Source organism: Podarcis filfolensis, assembly GCF_964270895.1.
Source record: "Podarcis filfolensis genome assembly, chromosome: 6".
Classification (NCBI taxonomy): Eukaryota; Metazoa; Chordata; class Lepidosauria; order Squamata; family Lacertidae; genus Podarcis; species Podarcis filfolensis.
The window spans coordinates 50708800-50732048 of record NC_139609.1 but is presented as its reverse complement, the minus strand read 5'-3'; the positions used below and the strand labels follow the sequence as shown (position 1 = coordinate 50732048).

The following is a 23249-nucleotide window of genomic DNA, read 5'->3' as shown; positions in this document are numbered from 1 at the left end:
TACTAGTTTTCCCAGCCTGTTGCAAACTGTGATTGCTTGCACCTGAGACTTCCTCACTTAGCGAATTGCTGGGGGGAAAAACCAAAGACCTGTGGGCTACTGTTACTGAGCTCATTTAGAAGAAAGAGAGATTGGGGTGGAGGGGGTGGGCAGCTGAAATAGCAAAGGGAGTCTGAAGGAAGGAAAAGGTGAGAATGGATGGGACACTCAGAGATTTGAGTGAAAAATGTGGGATTGCAGCATTTGGGGAGATCTTTGGCTGTTCAAGGAGAGAAGAGAGAGCATACAATGGCACATGCAGATAAAATGAAAACATTGAGTTAAAATTATAGTAAAAATGCTGTTGATGTAGTGATGCACTATGGACATCAAAGTGGCCCAGTGTGAGCTGAGTTGTGTGTCTCTGATGGATGATTGTCCTGCTGCTTCAGAGTATAAGATGGAGATGTTAGGGAAATAATTCCAAACTGATACAGGGAGAATGCTTTGGAGGGCTATCTTCCTATAGCTGGATATTGACCTCATTAAGCAAAATGTAAGAAGTTTCTTTTCAAGTATATCTTGAAAATATTCCAGGAATGCCATTTGGACTGGTATTCTGTAGCTGGGCCAGTTGGAAATGTGGTTTTATTTCATTAAGTTGCTGAGGATAGTTTGTAGCATCCTTAAATAGAAAAAGATAAGAAATAAAAGTTAAATTAAAATAATCAAGTAAAACAAACCATTTAGCAAATAGCAGCATTAAAATCCCAATAGTCTCTTATTAGCATTATTTATTAATCTGCTAAATGTGCATATTAAATAACAATTTAAAACTGTAGTATCTACCCTGAACTGCTGAGGTGAACTGGTCTGTGCTGCTTTTTTTTTAATCTCCTATTACCCATTTGGACAGATTTAATGCTATCTGTGAGAATTATGTTGTGTCATCGCTACTCCTGGAAATTTATCTCTTAAGCATTATTTCCTTAGGTAGCTTTTAATTTGCAAGTTAGTAGGGAGAGTTATTCATTTAAATCCCTTTATTTCTTTACCTAGCTTCATTCTAGTTTATAATCCCTTCTCACCTTGGGAGTTTGTAATGATGTCTGTGGAGGACTTGCAAAGGAAGTTTTGGCATAGTTTCTGTTTACTATTTCTACTGATTTCAACAGCATTCTCAAGGTGATAACATACTGGTAATTTTTATGCTTGACAAATGAATCCAGCCCAGATTTGGGAAGTCCTTGTTCCATGAAACCATGATGTAAAGAGTTTGTGATCATTGTGGATAACCACTTTACTGAGTACAATGTTGTGATGTAGTGTGCTGTGGTAGGAGCATGAGGTGGATAGGTAGGTACTTTTCTAGGGTTCTGGAAGCAAAGATGTCAAAAACTACACTGCAGATCTGGAAATGCAGATTCTGAGGCGGAATAAATAATTATGTTACCGAGAAACATTGGACTGATTAAACAGAAAGACATAATAGAGGAATGTAAGAAAAGCCCTGCTGGATCGGACAATAGGCTCATCTAATCCAGTATTATTTTTCTTATAGAGGCCAAGCAGATGCCTATGGTGAACCCATAAATTGCTGCAAATGTTTGCAATATTAAATGTATGTAATCTTAACTATTTATAGATGTATTCTAAGTCAAGAATTCTGCGTTGAATAGTGAAATCAAGGGGGAAAGGTGGTAGAAAACTTTCCCCATGCAATTATAAAATTCCCAATGTGTTTTCAGTAGTAGGGTTCTTCATACAGGGACAATTTGGTGAACTCACCCATAGGCTGCACTGTAAACTGCTTGTGAACAACTGGAAGATGACTTGTACAGTCATACCTTGGGTTGTGAACATGATCCATGCGGGAGGCACGTTCATAACCCGCAGTGCCGTGTCTGCACACACACGTGACGCGATACGACGCTTATTCGCAAAGCGTGATTTGGTTTCTCTGCGCATGCGCGAGCGCTGAAACCCGGAAGTAACCCGTTCCGGTACTTCCAGGTTCGGTGTGGTCCGTAAAGCAAAAACGTGCGACCTGCAGCATTCGCAGCCCGAGGTATGACTGTAGACTTTTGGTTGCAGTTATGATTCATTTAGATATTTTACCCCTTGGATTTAACTTGTTGCTTCTGCATTTTAGCCTTTTCTATCACTGCTCATAAATTAGAAGCAGACAACAGAATTTGCTATAGATAATAAGATTACAAAGGCAAATATTTCAGCTCACAGTTTGGCATTCCAGTAGATGAATGTTGCAGGTTGAAATACGTTGTGGCATATTTCTTCTAAGATCGAAGGCAGATCTCTTGTCTGTCTCCTAGTCCAGGTGCTCTGCATGCTAAAAAAACTGATAAAAATGCCGTCTTTGTTGCAGCATGGAATGGGCTTAACAGAGACTAACTCTTAATCTTCCTCAAATGTTTAATGTTTACATTGTGGAATTGGAGTTAGGTGCCATAGAAGTGGTTGGGAATAAAAGTGTGTGTCTTTTGAAGTACTAATTTCTCATGAATTGAACACATAGGTGATGTAGCACGGCATGATTGTACTTGAATCAGGCCATAGTGCTGTATTTTCATTACGTCTTTCATCTCACAGTAGATACGAGCAAGCTTTGTTGAACAACACAAACCATTTATTTATTTATCAATTGCCTGTCAAGACAAAAAGCCCTAAGTGTCTTAAAATATAAAAATCTTAACTTAGAAACTTTAAAATGATTTCATAACAGATTTAATAAAACCATATTTTAAAAAAACACAGAATGGAATGGAATGAATTACCTTTAAAATAAATCAAAAGCTATGTGGAACAACAATGAAAAATTTTAATGACCTGCTTAAAAACAAAGATGAAGCTAGTCTAGATTTATGGTCAGGGTCTCACTACAGAAAAAGCCCTGCTCCATCATATCTGCTCCCTGCTTTGCCTTTTGCTGTTTGTAGCAAGCAATGTTAACAAGTCTAGCTGTGACTCTTGCCGGTCTTGGCTTATCCGCTGCAATCTCTTGGGTTCACTATCATTTTGTTGCATAGCCAACATATAGAATAAGCTGTTATAAAATACTATTGCCACCTCTTGGCCAATGGAGACAGCCATCCACCCCCACCCCACAGCAAGAATGACAATGTATTATGACAAATGCGTTGCTCTCATTGGGCACTCTTTCTAAAATTTCAGAGGGAATACTGGCAAGCTGCTGAGGTGAGCTAAGCTGCCACTTCAAGCAGTGGCAAGGTAATTTTTCTAGTTGGAACGAACAGATAACCCTCAGCCACCTTATATTTTACTCATTCAGAAGTTCTCTGATTTTACCTGTTCCCTAATGTTGATGATGCTCGCTCTGCTCTTTCAGGGGAGCATAATGGTCACCTGAAACAAATGGGGGGTGTTTGGCTACTTTGCTGGAGGGTTGGGACCCATTATTGGGTGGCAGACCATGGTAAGGTGGGTCACAACTATAACACAGCCGTTATAAAAATAAAAGGCGTAAAGTTATGAAGTGCATCTCCAAATGCTTGGTTGAGCTAAAGGTTGGTCCCACATCTGAAAAGATCTTATCCGCTACACTGACAGGTAGTGGTTTTCCAAGATTTCAGACAGGGCTTTTTCCCAGCTTTACCTGAAGATACCAAGGGCTGAACATGGCACCTTTCACATCCAAAGCATGTGCCTTGCTTCTGAGCTCTAGCCCTTCCCTGAAACAGTTTCCCCTTGCCTTTAGGAACATAAGCCACTCTCAGGCCACTGTTCCATCAACTTCAGCATCTCCCTGGCAGCAGCTGTTTAGGATTTAAAGATGAGTATTTTCCAGCCCTACATGGAATGGGATGTCAGGAATTGGACCTCAGAGGTTTTTGTGTAAAGCATGTGGTCTGCCACTGAGTCACACCGCTTCTTATTACTTCCCCGACCCCCAGCCCCAGCCCCTCCTAACCTGTGTTCTACTGAGTCAGGCCACTTACCCATCTAGTTTTCTAACAGCAGCTCTCATGGGCTTGGAATGAGATTCTTCCTATAGCAATTACTGGAGATCCTTTAACTGGAGTTGCTAGAAACAGAGCCTTTAGAAATTGTGACCTTTATGTTTGCATAGCATTTACTCTGCTAATGAGCTAAGAGATCTGTGACCCTTCCCCTCTGCAAGGCAGAGTCCTGTTTATATTTTTCAATATAGTCAGTCCATTGATAATAAATGAACATAGTGCTCAGAAATACTAAGAGGTATATTTTATAAAGCTGCCTATTTAGCCAGGAGTACTTTATTTAAATCAGAAATAATATTTAAGCCAGAAATTATAAAAGAGCATTGATTCCCGTTTTTCTCTACCCTTTCAGTTTAATGTGGTAAATAGCATAATAAATTACAATTGGGGTGTCTATGAATGAGTAAATATAATAGCTGCAGGTATAACACTTCTCAGGCAGCATTTCTTTCTTTCTTTTTTGTAGTTAAGCTGTTGGAAATCTTAGTAAACACCTTAGATACAGTAGGATCCTCTTAAACACAAGTTCCACGTAGCAGATCACAGAACATAATGAAAACATAAACAGTTACACAAATAAACCTGTCAGAGGGTAGAGCATTGCTACCATAAACAGCTGCAAACTGTGCACATTGGATGAGAATGCTGCTTTGCGGGTCAGCTTTGCATTGCATAGTGAAATAGCCTTCTTGGAAATAGCCTTTTGGTGTAAGCCTGAGGGTAGGTCAGACACACATTTTTTAATGGGTGTATTGTAAAAATCTCCTGAAGCAGTAAACCTTTATTCAGTAGGACAGTGAACATGAGCCTGGTGTTTGGTTTGACACCATGTTGCTGTGGAAGCTTCGACTGTCCTACTGAATAAAGGTGTACTGCTTTGCCTTCATTCAGCAGGGAAAGCTACTAAGGTTAAGTTTTTGTTACTTTGGTTGTTTTTTTCTACACATATTTTAAGTCAGAGTTTGCTCAGCACACTGGTATTGACATTTGGCCCCCTTCACCCTGACCAAACCAAGCCTGCTTCACCTATGACATTTGCCTGTGTAATATGTTAAATTAAAGCATCTAATTCATTTTATAGAGCATCGAAAATACACTGCAATATTCTGAGCTGCCTGCATAATTCAAGGAAGGTAATTTCACCCCAGTGAGGTCACTATGGTGTGAAACTTCAAATAATTTGGATGCCTTCTGAATACATGTAGTTCAGATTTTGCATAATGCTGAGTTTTCAGGTCGCTTGCTTTGTGACCTGGCGTTCTCTTTCACTGGCAGATTTGTGGTGGTTGGTAGTGCAAATTTGCTATGCTGGGCATGTTATGTTCTGCTTTCAGCTTTTCCTTGCAGAGGATCGTCACTGCAGAGCAACAGAGACTTCAGTCAGCTTTATTACATCATTACTGACAAGGCTATTTCATTTGTGCTTGTAAACTCCGACAAATAACATGTTAGAACCTCAGTGGTCAGATAATCTAAAATGTTTAAGAGATACCAAGTTTGAAGAGACCAGAGTGGGAAAGCCATATAGTATTTTATCGCAAAAGAGGGGTCTGGTTGGGGCAGCTGTGAAGTTGCTGCCTCACCACTGGTACTGCTGACTTTTTTCCCCTCAGTTGTCTTTGTGTGAAATGCCTCAGCAAATCATTCAGAAAATAAAGTTGGCAAAATATGTGAATGCCTCCTTCCCCGTAAAATAGCCGTTTCCTTGTAATTTTGGCCAGTACAGCTTGACAAGGGTTGGTGCCACTGAATCCAGCCAGCAGCAGTCCCGCATGTGAATGTGTATGTGTGAGAGAGGTATTTTTGTAGTCATCTCTCATTCCTCAGTGTTCCAGTGTTGATACTAACTTCTAGACCACCAAACTTCATCAAACTATGTGCACCAAGTGATCACCCAGACATCATTATGGTGTATCCACCTCAGTCACTGTGACCGTTGGTTAATATTACAAGAACGCTTACTACTTCATGCCAATGTTGCTGATTAGGTATCATGGAACTGCATACCTGCATGGTTTGTATTAGCCTGTTTTATACAGGTTTTTGACAAAATGCTTCAGGGTGTTATAAGCTGCCAGCACCCCTCTGTCCATTTAATGAATTTATTTGCCACATTTTTAGCCTGCTCTTCAGTCAGAAAGGGCCTCCCGAACAAAGGGCTAGTTCTTGCCTTAAAATTTGTGAAAAGACAGGACACAAAAGAGAAAGGGACGGGGAGGGAGAACGAGAAATGCTAGACACCAGTTCTTAAATGTACGAAGGCTGACGAGCTGTGATGGAAAAAGAGAAGAACCCAAAAGGAGTTGGTCTAATAGTAAAGTCAACGGAGCTTTCATTTTCATTTTCTGTCTTCTGAAGCCTGATGTAATGTCTGGAGCTAGGTGTCTGTTGACGAAAAGGCAAATGTGACTGGTCCATCAGCAGAGCTGGTAGAATGGCCCTGCTTCCCTTCTCTCCCCCTACTGCAGCCTTTGTGGACTGCTTGTTTTTCCCCTCCCAAGAAGAGAGTGCCCTCTCAAAGGCTGAAGAGGGATATGTTCTTGGGTAAATTCTTTGACAGTATTCTAGGCAGAGGGTATAACAAGCATAACATACCAGGATCACTATTGACCCATGGCTAACTCCCAGACACATCAAAGGCAGTTCTACTCCACCCCCCTTTGAATTATACCCTCTGGGCAGGACAATCCACAGAAGTTTCTGTAAAGCTACAAACAAGGGCAGGAGCAACTGCCAGCTGAAATTAGGGCATGTTGACAAATCACTTACACATTCTTTGTTTTGTTTTACAATAATATGCCAATCCTAGGAAAAACGGATTTCTAAATAATTGCCTACTTTCCCTTCAGTCTGCATATCACTTCATTGGAAGTGTTTGTCGAATGGAAATTAAAGTATTTTTGCCAAAATATTAGCTCTTGCCTTAGCTTAATAGCTAGTTCTCCAGGTCCCCTTTGTAAACACCTGTTATGAAAATGTGTATGAATAGTACAGTAATAAGGCACTCCATACTAAAAAATCATGAGAGATTTATGTTATGTGTTCTGCTTATATTTATGTGAACTCTGCCTCAGATTGTGGAACCATGAACTTAGAAAGAAGTTCCCTGGGAATGTCCCAGTGTTCCATGAAGCAAATAGATGCACTGAATTGGTAGATGCCTCAAATAAAAACTACCTCTTTACAATTCATGAATCTTCCCTTTTTGGTCTAATAATTTATGGAGGTTGCTCTTCCGTTCAACAAAGTGACTCTTCTCTGAAGTCTCAAGCAGCGGAATGATGTTTTAGTGTATGTATTTGAATTATCAAAATCAATTTTGGGAATCGTTATTAATTTTATTTCCAAAGTTAATAAAAGTTATTGTTACCAGTTAGAAAGGAAGATTTGCTTTTCTGTAGTGTATATTAGCTGTAGCATTGATTTTTGTCTTGAAAGTGCCCGAGAATAGAATTTAGAGCAAATAAAACAGATGTCAGGGTACATGTTTCGCTTATATTCATAAAGATTATACTTTAGGGATTGATATGAAATAGAAAACCTTCTGCAGTTTCTGTGAAATGTAGTAATTTATGTGTTAAAACACCCCCAGTTTGACTATAAAGGCCTTATCTCACCTGTGTAAAGAATTTATGCGTAAATGCATATTTTATGTTTTGCCGCTTTCCATCTTCTGGTTCCTTTATACTTTTCATACATGGCACTTGTGTTTGTCTTTTGGAGACCACAAAAATGTGCATTGCATTTGATGTCATTACGTTGACTACTCTGTTAGTTTATTTTGGGTACAAACAAGAACTGAAAAGGATGATTAGAGCTGAGTGTATGAAGATGATAAAAGCAAAAGTTGAGAGCTAGGAATTGTGTGTAGGCTCTTAAAAATTCTTTAACTTGCAATTAGTTGGAACACTTCATGACTTGCACAGGTTTTGAGCTCTTGTTTTTACCTTTACCACACTCACTCTTGCAGGCTCTGCTTCCTCTAAGCTCCATTTATGGTAAAGATGTTAGCATTGCCAACCTCTGTTTAAAAATGCTCCGGGGTACAGTATGATGAGCATTTGAAATGGGAAATCAAATTTTCAGCTTTGAAAGTTGAGAAGCATGAAAACTTTTAGGGGAAAAACCCTGAAATAATGATTCAGGGGTGAAAAATGACAGTAACTGGTAGCATATGCTGAAGCAGGATTTCAGCAGCTTCCTATGCTGAAGAAACTGCACTGCCTGCCAATAAACTACTTAGCCATGTGGAAAGTCTTGTTAAGCCAGTCCTGAGTTGTTCAGGGCTTTGTATGTTCTCTAAAAGACCTCCTGACTCTGTATAGACCTGCTTTTGTGAGTTAAGGGACCCTTTGGAGTGTACAATGGTACCTTGGTTTACGAACTTAATCCGTTCCGGAAGTCCGTTCTTAAACCGAGGCGCACTTTCCCTAATGAGGCCTCCTGCCGCCTGTGCCCTTCCACCATTTGGATTCCGTTCTTAGACTGAGGTAAGTTCTCAAACCGGGACACTATTTCCGGTTTTGTGGAGTTTGTAAACCGTATCGTTCTTAAACAGGACTGTTATTAAACCAAGGTACCACTGTAGTGCAATATGTTGTAGGGGCAGCGGCTTGCAGATGGAGTAGGAGATAGTGGAACTCCCTGCTCCTGATACAAATGGAGGAACAATTTAGGATCCATAACACTGGCCTGGTTTGCAGTCAGCAGATTATAACCTTGGGTATTCTGACAAAATCAACACTACAAAGCCATGTTTTTTATTACAAATGATGTTTTGTTTTAAATATAGTTTGGTATTATATCTGAACCCAACATTCCTGCTTAACCATGGTTTCCTTGATTATTCCACCCAGATGCTCACCAAGCTGTACCAAAAGAGCTTCTGTTGGTGATCTGAAAGCACATGTGTGCCTTTCTTAGTGAAGGCATGGGGAAAGGGTCATAATTCAATAGTAGAGCATCTGCTTTCGTTGGAGAAATTTGTAAATGATTCATCCTACCCAAGGTTTCCCAAGGGAATATCAATAAACACAGGCTTTAAGAGAAGAATTAGGCCTTTAATAATACACATGTACCTTAAGTCAGCATCCTTAAAAAAATCAGAGGGAAGCTGCACTTTAATGCTTTCAGGCATCATCTTTTATACACATCCAACTACATAGGTGATTAACACTTGACCAATCGGACAGTTACAGCAATCACAAGTACACAATTACAACACTGTCGTCATAGTAAACTATTCAGAGATCAGTGTCTGTTTACATTGTCTTCGAATTGCTCTGTGTATTAGTGGTCTGCAGTGTCTGCTTTCAGTTCTCTATGTTCACATTTTTGTTCTCTTCTTAACCTAAGAGTTAGTGTAATTATGATGCTTGGCCAATCTCCTAGTGTATTGTTCTCCATCGTCATAACTTATCTTCTTATGTTCAATTCCTTTCAGTTTTTCTAGAAACTGCAAGCGAACAGAGGCTTGCACATACTTAAAACAGCCTGTTTGTTCTATTAGAAAAGGCTTAGTCAAGCTCATACACAGATTTTCTAACTGCAAAAAAATGGATTCAGAGATGAAATAAAATGAGGAAATTCTCCTACACTTTGCTTCAAGCTCTGGCATCGCTATGTAGGCCTGGGAAAGGTTTCTGTTTGAAGCCCTGGAGAACTGCTGCTATGCCAGACAATATGGACGTAGATGGACCCAGCAGGCTGACAATGTAGAAGGCAGCTTTCTAGGTTCGTTCATTTGTGAGATGACTCATGGTTTCTTGCACACACCGAGGTTAAAGAAGTGCTTTTTTTTTCCTCTAGAGAAAGGGTGCTGGTACTCACCATGCAAGGAAGGGCTCTTGGACCCTGCCAGAGCATCACGCCTCCCTCCCTAAGCTGGGCAGAAGCCTCCCAGGTTCTGATTTGGGGATGGGGGAGGTGCTGGTGCTGTATACCAGTGTGTACTGTCATTAAAAGCACTGGTTTTAAAGCAAACCATGGCTTAGTGTTATGTGTAAATGCAGCCACTGAGTTCAAGTTGAATTACTGTAATGCTTGTTTTATTGCTTTAAAAATTGTCACTTTTGCCCGTAGAAGTGGGAATTGTATTGTTTTGAGTGTAAGCCACCTTGAAGTCTTTTGAGGAAAGGCATGATAAAATTGTTTTAGTTAAAATAAATCAGCAAGCAGAGCAGGGGTTAAAAATAATGCCTCCTCTCCAGCTGTAGTGGCACAAGTCACTTGTGTGCACAGATGGAGTGGTTGGAAGCAAGATCTTTATATATCTGAATGAAGCCAAGTTTCAAATTTGAGTCTGCCACTGCCCATGTTGACAGTGTGTAGCATCAAGAACATAGAAAAGCAGCTGCTTTGTCCTTTTGTGGAGAGAATAGAAATCCACACAAGAAAAAGAAGCTATAAAAAGTGATGCTGATAACAGAAACATTATTTTTCGTTGATTTGGCACTGTGTCATTGGAAAAATAAACTAAGATGGCTATAAATGCAAATGCAATATATCTTACTATTCTGAATAATTTTTTCCTGAACAAGTCCTGACAGATGCCTTGTTAGTAACCCTATTTTTGAAATATCCTTATTAATAGTAAATTTATGTGCAGGAAAAAAAGAACAATAATTTACTCCTTTTGTAAATCAATGAGTGTTCCAGATGTGCTGGACCTTTATAGCATATATTTACTACGAAGCTGAACAATTCTGCTCATAATAGGTCCTATGTTCGCTGAGAGCAACCTGTTAAAATCAATCGCTTTCCTTTCTAATTAGAGAAATGTATCTTCCCATAATTCAAACCAAAGCAAAAAGAAGAAGATTCTGAAAAGATATGTAATGGTCAGAATCCTTATATTTGTAACTGTAGTAAAAACTTCCACCGTAACCTGATGAATGTCAGTAATACATTGACAAACGTACAATACATTGACAAATGTGAATCAGGTGGTCTGCAGGGTAGCTGCCACGCTACCCTGCAGACCATCTGATTCACCTGGCAGCAAATTTTATTTTTCTATCTTTTGGCTGTGGGGCTGTCCCTAGACATTTTGTTTTGGCCCCCACAACCCAGGTCCCAGGAGCCACATGGCTCCTAGCACTCCTATAACAGTTTCTAACACTGATCCTGGATCCTTTGTTGTGATTTCCATCAGCTCCTGCTAATAGCCTACCTGTACTCCTATCTGGACAGGAATAGCCTAACTACTGTTGTCCATGTTCTGGTAATCTCTAGGTTATATTGCTGCAACATATGTGGGGCTGCCTCTGAAGAGACTGGAAACTACAGCAGGTGCAGAATTCACGAGTCAGGTTGCTCACCAGGCCAAGACAGTTTAAGCATATAGCACCTATTCTGGACCGAATACACTGGCTGCCAATTAGTTTCTGGACCCAATTCAAAGTGCTGATTTTGATCTGTAATGCCTAAAATGGCTCAAGATCACAATACCTAAGACTGTATCTTCCCATATGAACCAACTTGGACCCTGCAACCGTAATCTAAGGCCCTTCTTCATGAGCCCCTCCACAAGAGGTTCGATCGGTGGTAACACAAAAGCAGGGCTTTTCTGCAGTGGCTCCACATTTGTAGAATGCCCTTCCCAGGGTGGCTTGCCTGGCACCTTCATTACATATTTTTAGGCTCCAGGCAAAAACATTTCTCTATAACCAGGCCTTTAACTGATTAAACAATCTATGGCGTTTCATATGTTTTGAGGAGGTGGGGTTATTAGTTTGGTTCGTTGGTTGTTTTCTTATGGATTTTGTGTTCTCATTTTGTATTTGTATTTTGTCAACCACCCTGTGATCTTCAGATGAAAGGTGGTATATAAATTTAATAAATAGTTTGCACACAATATTAAAACCATGGTTTTAACAAGCCATGGTTTCATGTTATGTTTAAACCCAGCCCAGTGCTTTAACTATGACTTGCTATTGAAATTAAGCCATGCTTTGCTGTTGGTTTACCAACTTTAACTATCATTCATTGTTGCTTATAAGCTAGTTCTTCAACTTTAGCTTAAGCATGATTTGTTTTCCCAAATGGCCCTCAAAACCAGATATGCTATCCAAGAGCAGCTGAAAAATGAAACCACTCTCCATTTTCAGCAGCTTTCGCTGGCTGTTAGATACAATGATGTCACTGCTAAGTCTACCTAGTAACAGGATCTCTTTCAAACCTAACTCCTCTACCTGCAGCCTTTGCTTCACAGCCACAGCACATAATGACATCTTAAAAGAGACTTTTTCTCTGTCTGCTCACTTTACAGAAGTTTCTCTAACCTCACCTGCCTTTTCTGCACAGCTGGGTGTGGAGTGGAGATGAAAATTTAAATGGAAATTTAAAGAGGCTGTTGTTCATTATGACTGGTTTTCATCAGTTCTCTTTAAAGTGTTTAAAAGCCTGTTACTAGCATTTTACATGTCATGTCTGTGCATGTGAGAGTGGGCCTTGAAAAAAATGTTTTTTAAAGCAAGATAAATGCCTTAGCTGAGATATCCACCTTGTTATGCTATTTAAGATGTGCCAAGCCCCCAATAAATTTATCTGAAGTCCCCCGCCCAGCAGCCATTTTACTGTTCTCCATTTCAAAACAATTTTTATTATCCTCTTTCCTTTACTCCTCCTCACTGCAGTTCAATTCTATACTTGTCTACTCAGAAGTAACTTCATTAAGTGTAATGGGGCTTACAGCTGAGCTGCATTCTAAGCACATCAGAAAGCCCAAAGGCTGGATTAATTTTTTATTTTTTTAAGGCAAGTGGGACATCTCAGACCAACTTGGAATCAACAGCATTCTGAGGATGGACAGGAAAGGAAATGAGATTGCTGAAGTGAGGTGATGTTAGTAGCACACTTATCCCTTTGGGACATTCCTAGAACTTACACAGCAGTCTCTCTTTTCTTCGCTTTTCCTCAGGAGACGTGTGTCATATTCTGAAGTATAGACTCTTGCTTGTGAAAGAACATGGGTCTCCCCCTCCAACTTTCTTTTTTTTGCAGAGTGTTTGAAACAAAAGTGGACAAAGAACTGTGGGGGGTAGTGGTGGTTTCACATCCTTGTTCTCATGCAGTCCACCATTAGGGAGAGGTATAGTAATGTGACGAAGCAACTACTAATAGTAGTAAGGCCTGGCCCACTGATAAGGCAAGGGGACTGCCTCAGGCAGCAGGCTCTTGGCAGTTTGGAGGGGTTAGGGTTGCCATATTCCAAACATGGGCTGCCATATGTCTGGATTTTCCTGGACGTTTCACCGATTTCTGCCCAGACACCACTAGAGACAGCAGTATTCCGGATATGTCTGGGAAATTCTGGACGTATGGCAACCCTAGGAGGGGTGTGAAAATGGCAAAAATTGTGTAAAAATAGCATCTAGCAATCCCACAAGGATGCCTGTGGAGAGATGGAGTTTGAGTAAGGAGGTTTAGAGGGAGTGATTGTGGTAGGGTTTGGTGGATGGTTCTTTTTTGGTTTTTCAAGGGTTTTCAGAGGTTTAGATAGTGTTTGCAGGCTTTTTAAATGGTGTTCCCAGTATACATGATTTCACTTAAACGTGCAGTGCCTCCGAACATAACCTCCGTGTAAATGTGGAGTTGCCTGTAACCTTTTGCAGGAAACCTCCCAGTCTGTTGCAAAGAGCTTTGAAAGGGCCTCTCCAGCTCCCAGCTAGGCAAATGTAGCAGTGATACATGGCTTGGGGGGAGGCACCATTTTCTGGTTCACCTCAGGCAGTAAAATGTCTTGTACTGGTCATGGCAGGAGCATAAAGAAGGTGGGAATTAGGGAGGATGAAAACTAGTCAAACGCTTGCAGCACTGGCAAACAATTGTTTGATGACTTCTGGTTTAAGCATTCCACCCCCCCCCCAAGGAACTGTGGTTAAGCTTTGGCTTAGCATGATGTTTAAAACAAGCCGTAAAGGATGTTTAGATAATGGTAGAAAGATCTCTGAACTCCTCTTCTCCCCCTTTGTCAAACATAAATAATAGATGGGTAGATGTCAAGAAAATCTCTTGTCACATGGAAGTCGCTGGATTTAGCCATATGATATGAACGGGACACTGTCCACTTAATGTAGCTGTTAAAAAAGATTGTCTCTAAAAGCACATGCCAAAATAAATTTATTCAAGATGCCACAGGATGCTGTCTCTTGTTTGGTAGAGGCAGATTAAGATGGGTGGTCTTACGAAAAGTCTGGGAAGAGTGACAATTACCTAGTTTTTGCATAGGTCTGATTCTTTTCTTAGGCAATGCCTTGTCTGGTATATATCTGCAGGAAAAGAAGCTAATAGGGAAATGCTACAGCAGGCTTACTCAATCTCGGCCCTCCAGATGTTTTGAGACTACAATTTCCATCATCCCTGACCACTGGTCCTGCTAGCTAGGGATCATGGCAGTTGTAGGCCAATAACATCTGGAGAGCCGAGATTGAGGAAGCCTGTGCTACAAGCAAACAAAATGTGTGCACAACAATACTTTAGCCACACTGCCTTGCTGATTCAGTATTCCATTACTCTGACCATTGTGTTAGTGTCTAAAATACTCTCAGAATTAACTTTAATTGCTTGTGATTTGGTTTTTGCATAATATGGTTTTGTTAAGCATTCCATTGCAGCATTGTAAGCTGCCTAAAGTTCCATGCACTATATAGCAAAACAGTCAGTGGCTTTAGTTGCATAAGAAAGTAAAATTATCTTTTGGTACCTTCATTTCCTCAACTTTGAAAGGACCTTCTTCTGTTCTTCAGGGTTCCAAGCGGTAAAAGCTTTTCACCATAAATTTATTCTACTTAGATTTCACTCAGACTTGCAGGAGCTGGATTCTAAGTAAAAAAATATTGAATTTCTTCCTTTTAGTGTTAGCCTCCAAATAATCTGTAATAACAGCAAATTGGGTGAAGCAGCAAGTGCCATGCAAAGTGTAGTAGGTAGCACAGAGTAATTTCTATTTGGCTGAAATACATAAGTCAATACTGTAGGAAGTAAAATATCCAGTTATTATAAATCTTTATTGAATTTTCACTGAATGGAAAAGTATAATTACTCATCCTAAACCTTATATATTGGCACGACAAATTCTCAGAACAAAAGCCTATTTAAGGATGTTTGCGAGAAAGCAGGAGAGTGTCACTGTTAACTTGAATTAAAGCAGCCACTAAACTTTACGCTTGCTCTCTTACTAAGGAAGAAGGTATCTGACATCTCTAGCAATCACTTCCTTGAGATAGCTCAATTTAAAATATTTTTTTCATGAAACAAAATGAAAAGAACTCTCCTTTAGAGAAGAACAATTACTACTTTTTAGAAAACAATAAAATATCACATACAGTAATATGTTTCGGTTTAGCTAAATAAATATATGTTGGTGTAGATAACATTTGTTGGGTGAGGGGTCAGATAAACTCATTAGTTTTTGAGTGAGGAGAGGCCTGCAAGTTGGCATGGCACTGTGGTATGCAAGGCAACATCTCAAACTTGCCCTGATAATAACTAACGTTGGTTCAGGTGAATTTGGACAGTTTGTGATGCATGCTAATATATAAGTTCTAGGATACAGCTCTTCAACCACTGTGTCGCCTGCGTGGTAAGCAGTGTAGTAACTGGGAAACTGTAGCACATCTTTAAATCAATCTGCATCTAGAGTAGTTACTGGCAAAGGATAAAAGCCTGCTCAAATAACTACAGCCACAGAGTTTAATGCTAATGTTTTTGCAGGGCACATAGAAGTCATTACATATATTTCATCAGAAGACATAAATCATTAGGGTTTGAGAGCACAGCTGGAGATGGATTGTCAGAAACTCCAATTAAATGTCTGCTCTGAATGGGGGTAATGATGTAATGCATAATCCACAAGTTATGAGAATATTTGTGGCCAAGAAGCAAGACACAGCTAATTTTCAACAATTAGGAAATGACTTTCTGCTTAGGACTAAGATGCAGTGTCATAAATAACTGCAAAGGGTTTCTCCAGCTGCACAGGATTAATTCTACACTGTGCAAAGTCGATTGCAGGTATTAGGGACAGGTTAATGAGAATGCTCTGCTGAAAATTCTCCCCTTGATCTCGGCATTAGGTTTAGCGTTTTTAATTAGTTCAGATCACAGTTTGATTTGCAGGTAGGTAAAAGAGATAATTTGTGTTGATCTGGAGGTTTGAACAATATTCTGCTGTTAAATGTTTAAAGGGCCAGTAATAGCTTGTGATCTCTCATCTAAAACTGAGGCCCAGTTTCATATCGAGGGATGAACTTGTGTCTGCTTGTATCAGGGTGTATGTGTGTGTCTTTCTTTATTTCTCTTTTGTGAATGAATCCATCTCAGTGGAGACTAGACTGAGTCTTGGTTACTGATTATTAGAGGTTTGAGTTTTATTTTCTGAATGTCTGTCCTTGTGCAGAGATTTGACCTTGGAATATTTCAGGACAAATATATTACCAAAGGTTAGGTGTATTCATCTGAGTTATCTTTGAATGCAAACACTTGCAAATATATATATTTAATGTGAGCCTAATCAAGATGTTTGAAGACTTTGCCCATCTTTCCCCCCACTAATCAAGATGCAATGTATAATTTAAAGCACACTGAAAGATAACAGACACTGAAATTTCTCTCTGTGTCTTTGATTTGAAAACAGTTTTCTACATTCAGATGCTTTTAGATATGAAGCCTTCTTTTGAAATTGTGCATATTATATTCCACTCATAGCAAGAAGACTACTTTACGAGTCAGTCAACATTATTGATTTATATTAACATCAAAAGAGTATATCAAACTAAATTTTACCAGGTGACTTACCACCTGGTAAAAATTTATAACTGCTTTGGCAACTTTTGTTTAAAAGTGGAAAATAAATAAATAAATAAATATTGTGGTCATCCAGAGAGGGAATATATTTGACATTGTTTTCTTAAGTCACTTTATTGTTTTCACAAAGAAGTGCAGAAAAGAACATAGTGATTGTTCTTCGATTCTGCCTAGATTATCTGGAAAAATTTCCTAGAATCGTAACTGTGACACGTGGATAGAAAAAAGATAATTTTGCAAACAGCTTGGGTCTAAGCTTAGTTATAAGTGATTTATTTATTTATTTATTTATTTAACATTAGCAAAGGGGTCTTCCCTATGGACAGGCCATAGGGCAAAGCTGTTGCCTATCTGAGATGTTGTGAGATGGGATTTGGCAACAGAGCTCAAACAGCTCCAGGAAGAAAAGAGTAATCATACTTTTTTTTAGGTGGTCTGGCTTCCAGGGAAGTATACCAGTCACTTATGGAATATTATTTGTACATCTGTTGGAATTGTTGTACTGGGCCAGATTCAACTAAGTTGTTGTATTAGTGGAAGCCTGTTCATTGAGTCCTGTCAGTGCAGCAAGACTTACTCCTCACCTCCCATGCCATCCCCAAATCTGCTTGAGAGGGGCAGGAGAACCCCAGAAGACTGTGCAGAAGGAAGAGAGTAGAGATTGTTCCATCTGGCAAGCAGAAATGCTTGTGTTTAGCAAACAGTGGCCTTAGTGCAACTCTGAATTCCACCTACTGTTTTTAGACCTTGTCTTATTTTTTTAAAAATATTTAATCTAGGTGACTAGGTGTACACTGTATTTGACTAGGTGTACACTGCTTTGATGACTTGAAGCTGTGAAGCGGTTTTTAAATTTTGTAGAATAAATAATAAACAAATAGTCATGATGGCTGTATGGAACCTCCAGATTCAGAGCTAGTATATCTCTGAATACCATTTTTTAGTGAATGATATTCACCCTGTTTGTGTGCTTCCTGGAACCATGTGGATTGCCACTGTTGGAAAATAGGATACAGTGGTACCGCGGGTTACATACGCTTCAGGTTATATACGCTTCAGGTTACAGACTCCACTAACCCAGAAATAGTGCTTCAGGTTAAGAACTTTGCTTCAGGATGAGAACAGAAATTGTGCTCCGGCGGCGGCGCAGGAGCAGGAGGCCCCATCAGCTAAAGTGGTGCTTCATGTTAAGAACAGACCTCTGGAACGAATTAAGTACTTAACTAGAGGTACCACTGTACTAGAGTAGAAGCGCCTTTTGTCGGATCTCAAGTTCTTATTTAAGTTTCAATGAAATTAATTCGTGTTATGCATAGATTAAGCAGGCTTACTGTGGCAGGAGGACTCCCCACAGAACAGAGTTACAGATGGGGTTAATGTACTGTGGTGACCTTTCCCCCCTGTGTCCCTTCGCTGTGTCTCATTTGAAACTCTTCATATATAAACTGTTCAACAGTTATTACTTGATATGATATGGAAATAAGAAATATGTTTCACAAAAAATGCCTTTCCAACCATTTATGATTACATTGCACATTCCAGCAAGAGAGTCCATTTTTCTGCTAAATTAATTGTTAAGGTAGATTCAATTCTTTGATGGATTATGTCAGTTAATTAGCCCATTTCTGCAGTGTCTAAAGACTTTCAGCCATTTGTTAATCGGAGCAGGGATTTTCCAGTAACAAGCCCAAATAATCTTAGAGACCCGTGAAAATATTTGTGAAGCAAACCAAAGTACAGACTTTTGAACTCTCCCCCACAACTCTCTGTGGAGAAAATTGGGAAATGGGGGAGGAGGATAACAGAAATGTAAAATACAACTTCGAAATATAATTTATAGATTCCATAGTTCCCTTGTAGCAGGATAATATTACAAGTTTACAAAAGGAGCAGTTGTGATCACCCTGAATGCATTTATGCTGTAATATATGACTTGCAATCTTTCTTGGACCTCTGTTAGTAGTTAAAAGCATAAACAAAAAAACTGGTGGTTTCTGTTAGGATATCCTTCAAGCTTCACTTCTCCCTTCTATGTGAAATAACCAGAGTCTGTTGGCAGTGTGGATACATGTTAAGGCTTTTTTATGGTCTGGCAATTTTTGAGACCTGAAGTTGATTTGAGCTTGTACAGTTTTGGCCTTGCCCACTGTGTAAACTTAATGACAATTACGCTTGCCAATTTATGAATTCGGTCTACGGACCAATAAAAAAAGCCAACCATTGTTATCTGATACATGGTACAAAATGGATGTGTTGAGTGCCAAATTGCTGAGTTATCAGTTTTAAATGTGTCAGGTCAGAGAAGTAAACATATTTTGTGTGAGAGGTCATTAAAAGACATGACTGACAAAGCCAACAGCTTGCACAGTCTTTATTTTCTTCAATCTAGCACCAATTTTGCACATACAACCCAACGATTTATAGAGGAAACCAAAGACTGAAGAAACTATCAACAAATTAAAACTTAAATTAGCATTACAGCTAAATCACAAGTAACACTTGCAGTTTAACTCCTGCTTCTTTGCTGCTAATTCTCCAGCTACTTGTTTACATAATTTCTTACAAATACATTCAGTGGCAGACAACCAATGAGGCAAAGTGCTAGGATTAATTGAATGAAAATGAAATTTGAACAAGTATTGCTTTCAATGCTGTAGCTTAATAATGTAGCTTTATACTAATTGTGCACTCACCCCAATCATATAAAGACTCAGTTTTTAAGTAATTGCAACTCGCTTGATTCTTGTGTTGTTTGAAAGCTTAGAGCTTACTAATTCCCATAAAAATAAATCCAGCATCAAAACTGTTACCTATGTTTAATAATGAACACTTCTTCCACAACCTTTCCCTAGCCTTTTAAGGTTCCATGGGCTGTTCCATATATTTTATGCAGTTTCAACCCTTCACCTCTTTTTCCACTGGTAATTCAGTTTTTGAATATTCCTTCTCCTTGTATGTGTGTTCTGGTGGTATATACTGTTGAGCTTCATTGACACATGACCTTTCCAGAATCATCATCTTCTTCTTCTTCTTCTTCTTCTTCTTCTTCTTCTTCTTCTTCTTCTTCTTCTTCTTCTTCTCCTCCTCCTCCTCCTCCTCCTCCTCCTCCTCCTGTATACTGCCCTTCATCTGAAGATCCCAGGGTTCACAACAGAAAAATACAAAATGAGAATACAAAATATATACAAAAACAAAACCAATAGCCCCACCCCACAAACACATTAATAAAACCCCATAGAAGGTTAACCGACCAAACGCCTGGTTGAAGAGAAACATTTTTGCCTGGCACCTAAAGATATGTAATGAAGGCAGCAGGTAAGACTCCCTTGGGAGAGCATTCCATAGATGGGGAGCCACGGCAGAAAAGGTCTGTTCTCATGTTGCCACCCTCCAGGCTTCTGTGACACTTATGTTTGCTGTCCCAAGATTCTTGTTGGTTTCTTGATTGTTGCTAGGGCTGTTGCATTGATAAAATATATCTGAGTTCTCCTCCTCAATAATACTTTCTTGCCAGTAGGAGTGGGTGTGTATGTATTCATGTTTGTATTTTCAAATTAAGCCAAAATGTAATGAGTGGAAGCCCTTGAAGGATCTCAATAAACTTTCAGGAGTGGCTAATCTTATGAGAAAAACAAGTGCAAAACATTTTACAGTGGCATGGGAGAAACATGAAACTAACATTACCTGTAATTTTCCAGCCCTAGACTAAAAAACATTGTGAAAATGTACAGGAATAAAGTAGGTGCACCTACTTTAAAGCAAGCATATTTAATTGCCCTCTTAAATTGATTCCAACATTACATTTACTGTAAGCTGTTGCTTAAGAAGGTGCAGAATCACTTTACAGGTCTGGGAAAGGTGTGATTCTCTCTTTGATAGTCTACAGTAGAAAAGAGATATGGGGCAGTTTTTTATGCCCGTACTCCACCCCACCCCACCCCACTCACGGCAAGCATTCTGCTGTTTGTCAGGTAGCTAGCTCTGACACTTCTCATTAAGGATTTGGTAACATGCATAAATATTTGCTGCACACACGGAGATGCAATTTTGATAAAAAGAATGTAAATTCAAAAAGTAACTCTTTTTCTTGATGTACATTTTAAAAATCCATTTTGAAGTTCTAAAGAGTTATTACACTTTGCTGAAGGGCAGTAGGGTGGGTTAGGACATGTTCCATTTGATGTGCAGTATGAGAGATTTGTTTTCTAGTTTCCGAGCTGCATAGCTAGATGAAGCAAAGCGCCTTAATCTTATTAAAAAGAATTGTGACTGCTTTAAACCACTGGCATCTGAAATGTGTAATTTCCATGCATCCATAGCTTATGTGCCATTCAGAGTCTAAAACAAGACAGTCCACTATCCCCTTGTAATTTAGTGCCTCTGGCAACAGCTGTTGGGAAAATGGATCACAAAAAGGCATGACTATGGGGAATGGATTATAGAAAGCATTTTATTGTGGTGGCAATCTGTAATTTCTTCAAATACTACCATGAATCTAAAGGATGGAAGGCGTTCTCTGTGCTTAACCATAAAATTAGCTGCTGAGTGGAATGTCTATTGATTTTGAAAAATTCTATTTATTCATTTATTTTTAAAATTTATAGCTCACCTTTTCAGTATAACAATTCACATGGCAGAGAACAAAAGTGAAACCAAGATACAATTAAAAGCATAATAAATCAATCTCCTTTACTGGCATACAAAGGATACAAAAGTATATAAGTCAAAGCATAAAATTGGTGTATGTTCATAAAAGGAGATTATTTAAGATAAAACAAATACAGACATATTAAGGTTAAAAAAGTGCCTCTTAAGTCTTATAGTGATATAAGTTTCATGGCATCTCTCAGAAATGTTGCTACATTCTCCATAATTTCATGCCTACAGCTGTTCAGTAGAAAGGAAACCCTGGAGAAGTCAGGACAATTTAACCTTTCTTTCAGCATGGAGTTTAAATATTTATCATGGGTTTTTGCATAAAATGGGTAGTAAAATAAAACACGTGCAATGGTTTTAACCTGTTTTATACCACAAGGATAGCTCCTTTCTGAATATGGATTTTTTGAGAATTTTCCTTGCAGAATTAAATCTTGCCAAGAAGAAAGCTCTACGTTGGTGGGGATCATAGATGATGTAAATATATGGTGGCCTGGCCAAATGAAGATAGAATCCCTAACCCTAATGGAGAGTAAGAGTTATTAGCTGCACTACTGAGTTTTTGGAATTCAGTCTCTAGAAATCTGTGCTTGATTGTTTGAAATGCTTCTAACGGTGGGAGTATAAGCAGTGAATCAAATGGTAGACCAATAGTTTTAACTTTATTCTCGATACAAGCTAACCATTTAGAGTGATGGGATTCCAAACTTCATATGAAAATTTAAAAAAGAGGGGTCACACTTGAAATGGAGGCATAGCCAGATTTTTATTGCAATGAGCTACACTCTAGTTTCCATAAGCCCTTCTCCATATTTCAAGCACATGGCTGCATATGGAACACAGTTTGGCATACCCAATATTTTACGAAGGACTTTTGAGTTGGGTGCATTCCATTGAGTGGTAAGCTGCACCAATCCATTATGGCATGCCGTACAGTAGCTTTAGACTTTCTTTGGCATTAAAAAACCTTAGTGCAGCAGGAACATACTGGTTTCCTCTATTGCTAGGTGATAGCCAAAGTACTGGCATATGCTGCACTTAATGCTAACTTGCAATGTTTTTCCCCAAGAGACATTATATTGGAAATAAATGCCTAAGTATTTCCTTTTTTGAACTTGTTCCAATGTGTTACCGTTAACTTCCTACCTATGTGGCTTCCAGGACCTTGGAAAAATGATCATTTGCCTTTCACAAAGTTCAGTACCTGACTGCAGAGTTTCAGCAATTAATTCAGAAAAGCCTCAAGAAGCTATTGAAGCATATGAAAATCTAATCCAAACTTATAACATAAAGGGAGACTTAAACATATTTTTGGTAAATAGACTGTAGGTTTCTCTTCCTTGGCTTCCTCTGTGGTGCCAAGGGCAAGGCATTTCTGAGGGGCATTCTGGAAAAAAATCTGGCAGCCACCAACCAATCGGAACTATGAGTAAACCCCACTAAGTTCTGCATCTCAGGGCCTACTAGTCCCAATAGCGATATGCTCTCTTAAAGATAAGAGGAAGTGTGTTTCTGAATACCCGTTGCTCAGGGACAACAGCAGGAGGGTGCTGTTGCATTAATGTTGTCTCTGAGCTTTGCACCATTGGCCACTGTGAAAAACAAAGATGCACCAGATGAGCCTTTGATAGTCTCTGCTCTCCAACAATTGGGCAAAAGCATACCTGTCAATCATATTTCCTTATACAGAAGAAAAGTATTTAGATATTAATCCATTTCTTATCTGTCTGTTACTGTTCTTTGATTCCAGAATGTCTCCCCTTGGTACTGTGGGTAAACAATAGTCTCCCATACCAACTGGAAACTTGA

General features: G+C 39.2%; 1 protein-coding gene and 1 long non-coding RNA gene across 27 annotated transcripts in view; one reads left to right on the top strand and one right to left on the bottom strand.

Annotated features, from left to right (window-relative positions):
* PTPRF (protein tyrosine phosphatase receptor type F) overlaps positions 1-23249 on the top strand; it is a 476587-nt gene that overhangs the window by 72334 nt on the left and 381004 nt on the right. The gene's annotated exons all lie outside the window — the stretch shown is intronic.
* LOC310765220 overlaps positions 6018-23249 on the bottom strand; it is a 33934-nt gene continuing 16702 nt past the window's right edge. The window contains exon 3 of the long non-coding RNA XR_014549495.1: positions 6018-9928. This is a non-coding gene — a long non-coding RNA (uncharacterized lncRNA). The remainder of the gene's footprint in view (positions 9929-23249) is intronic.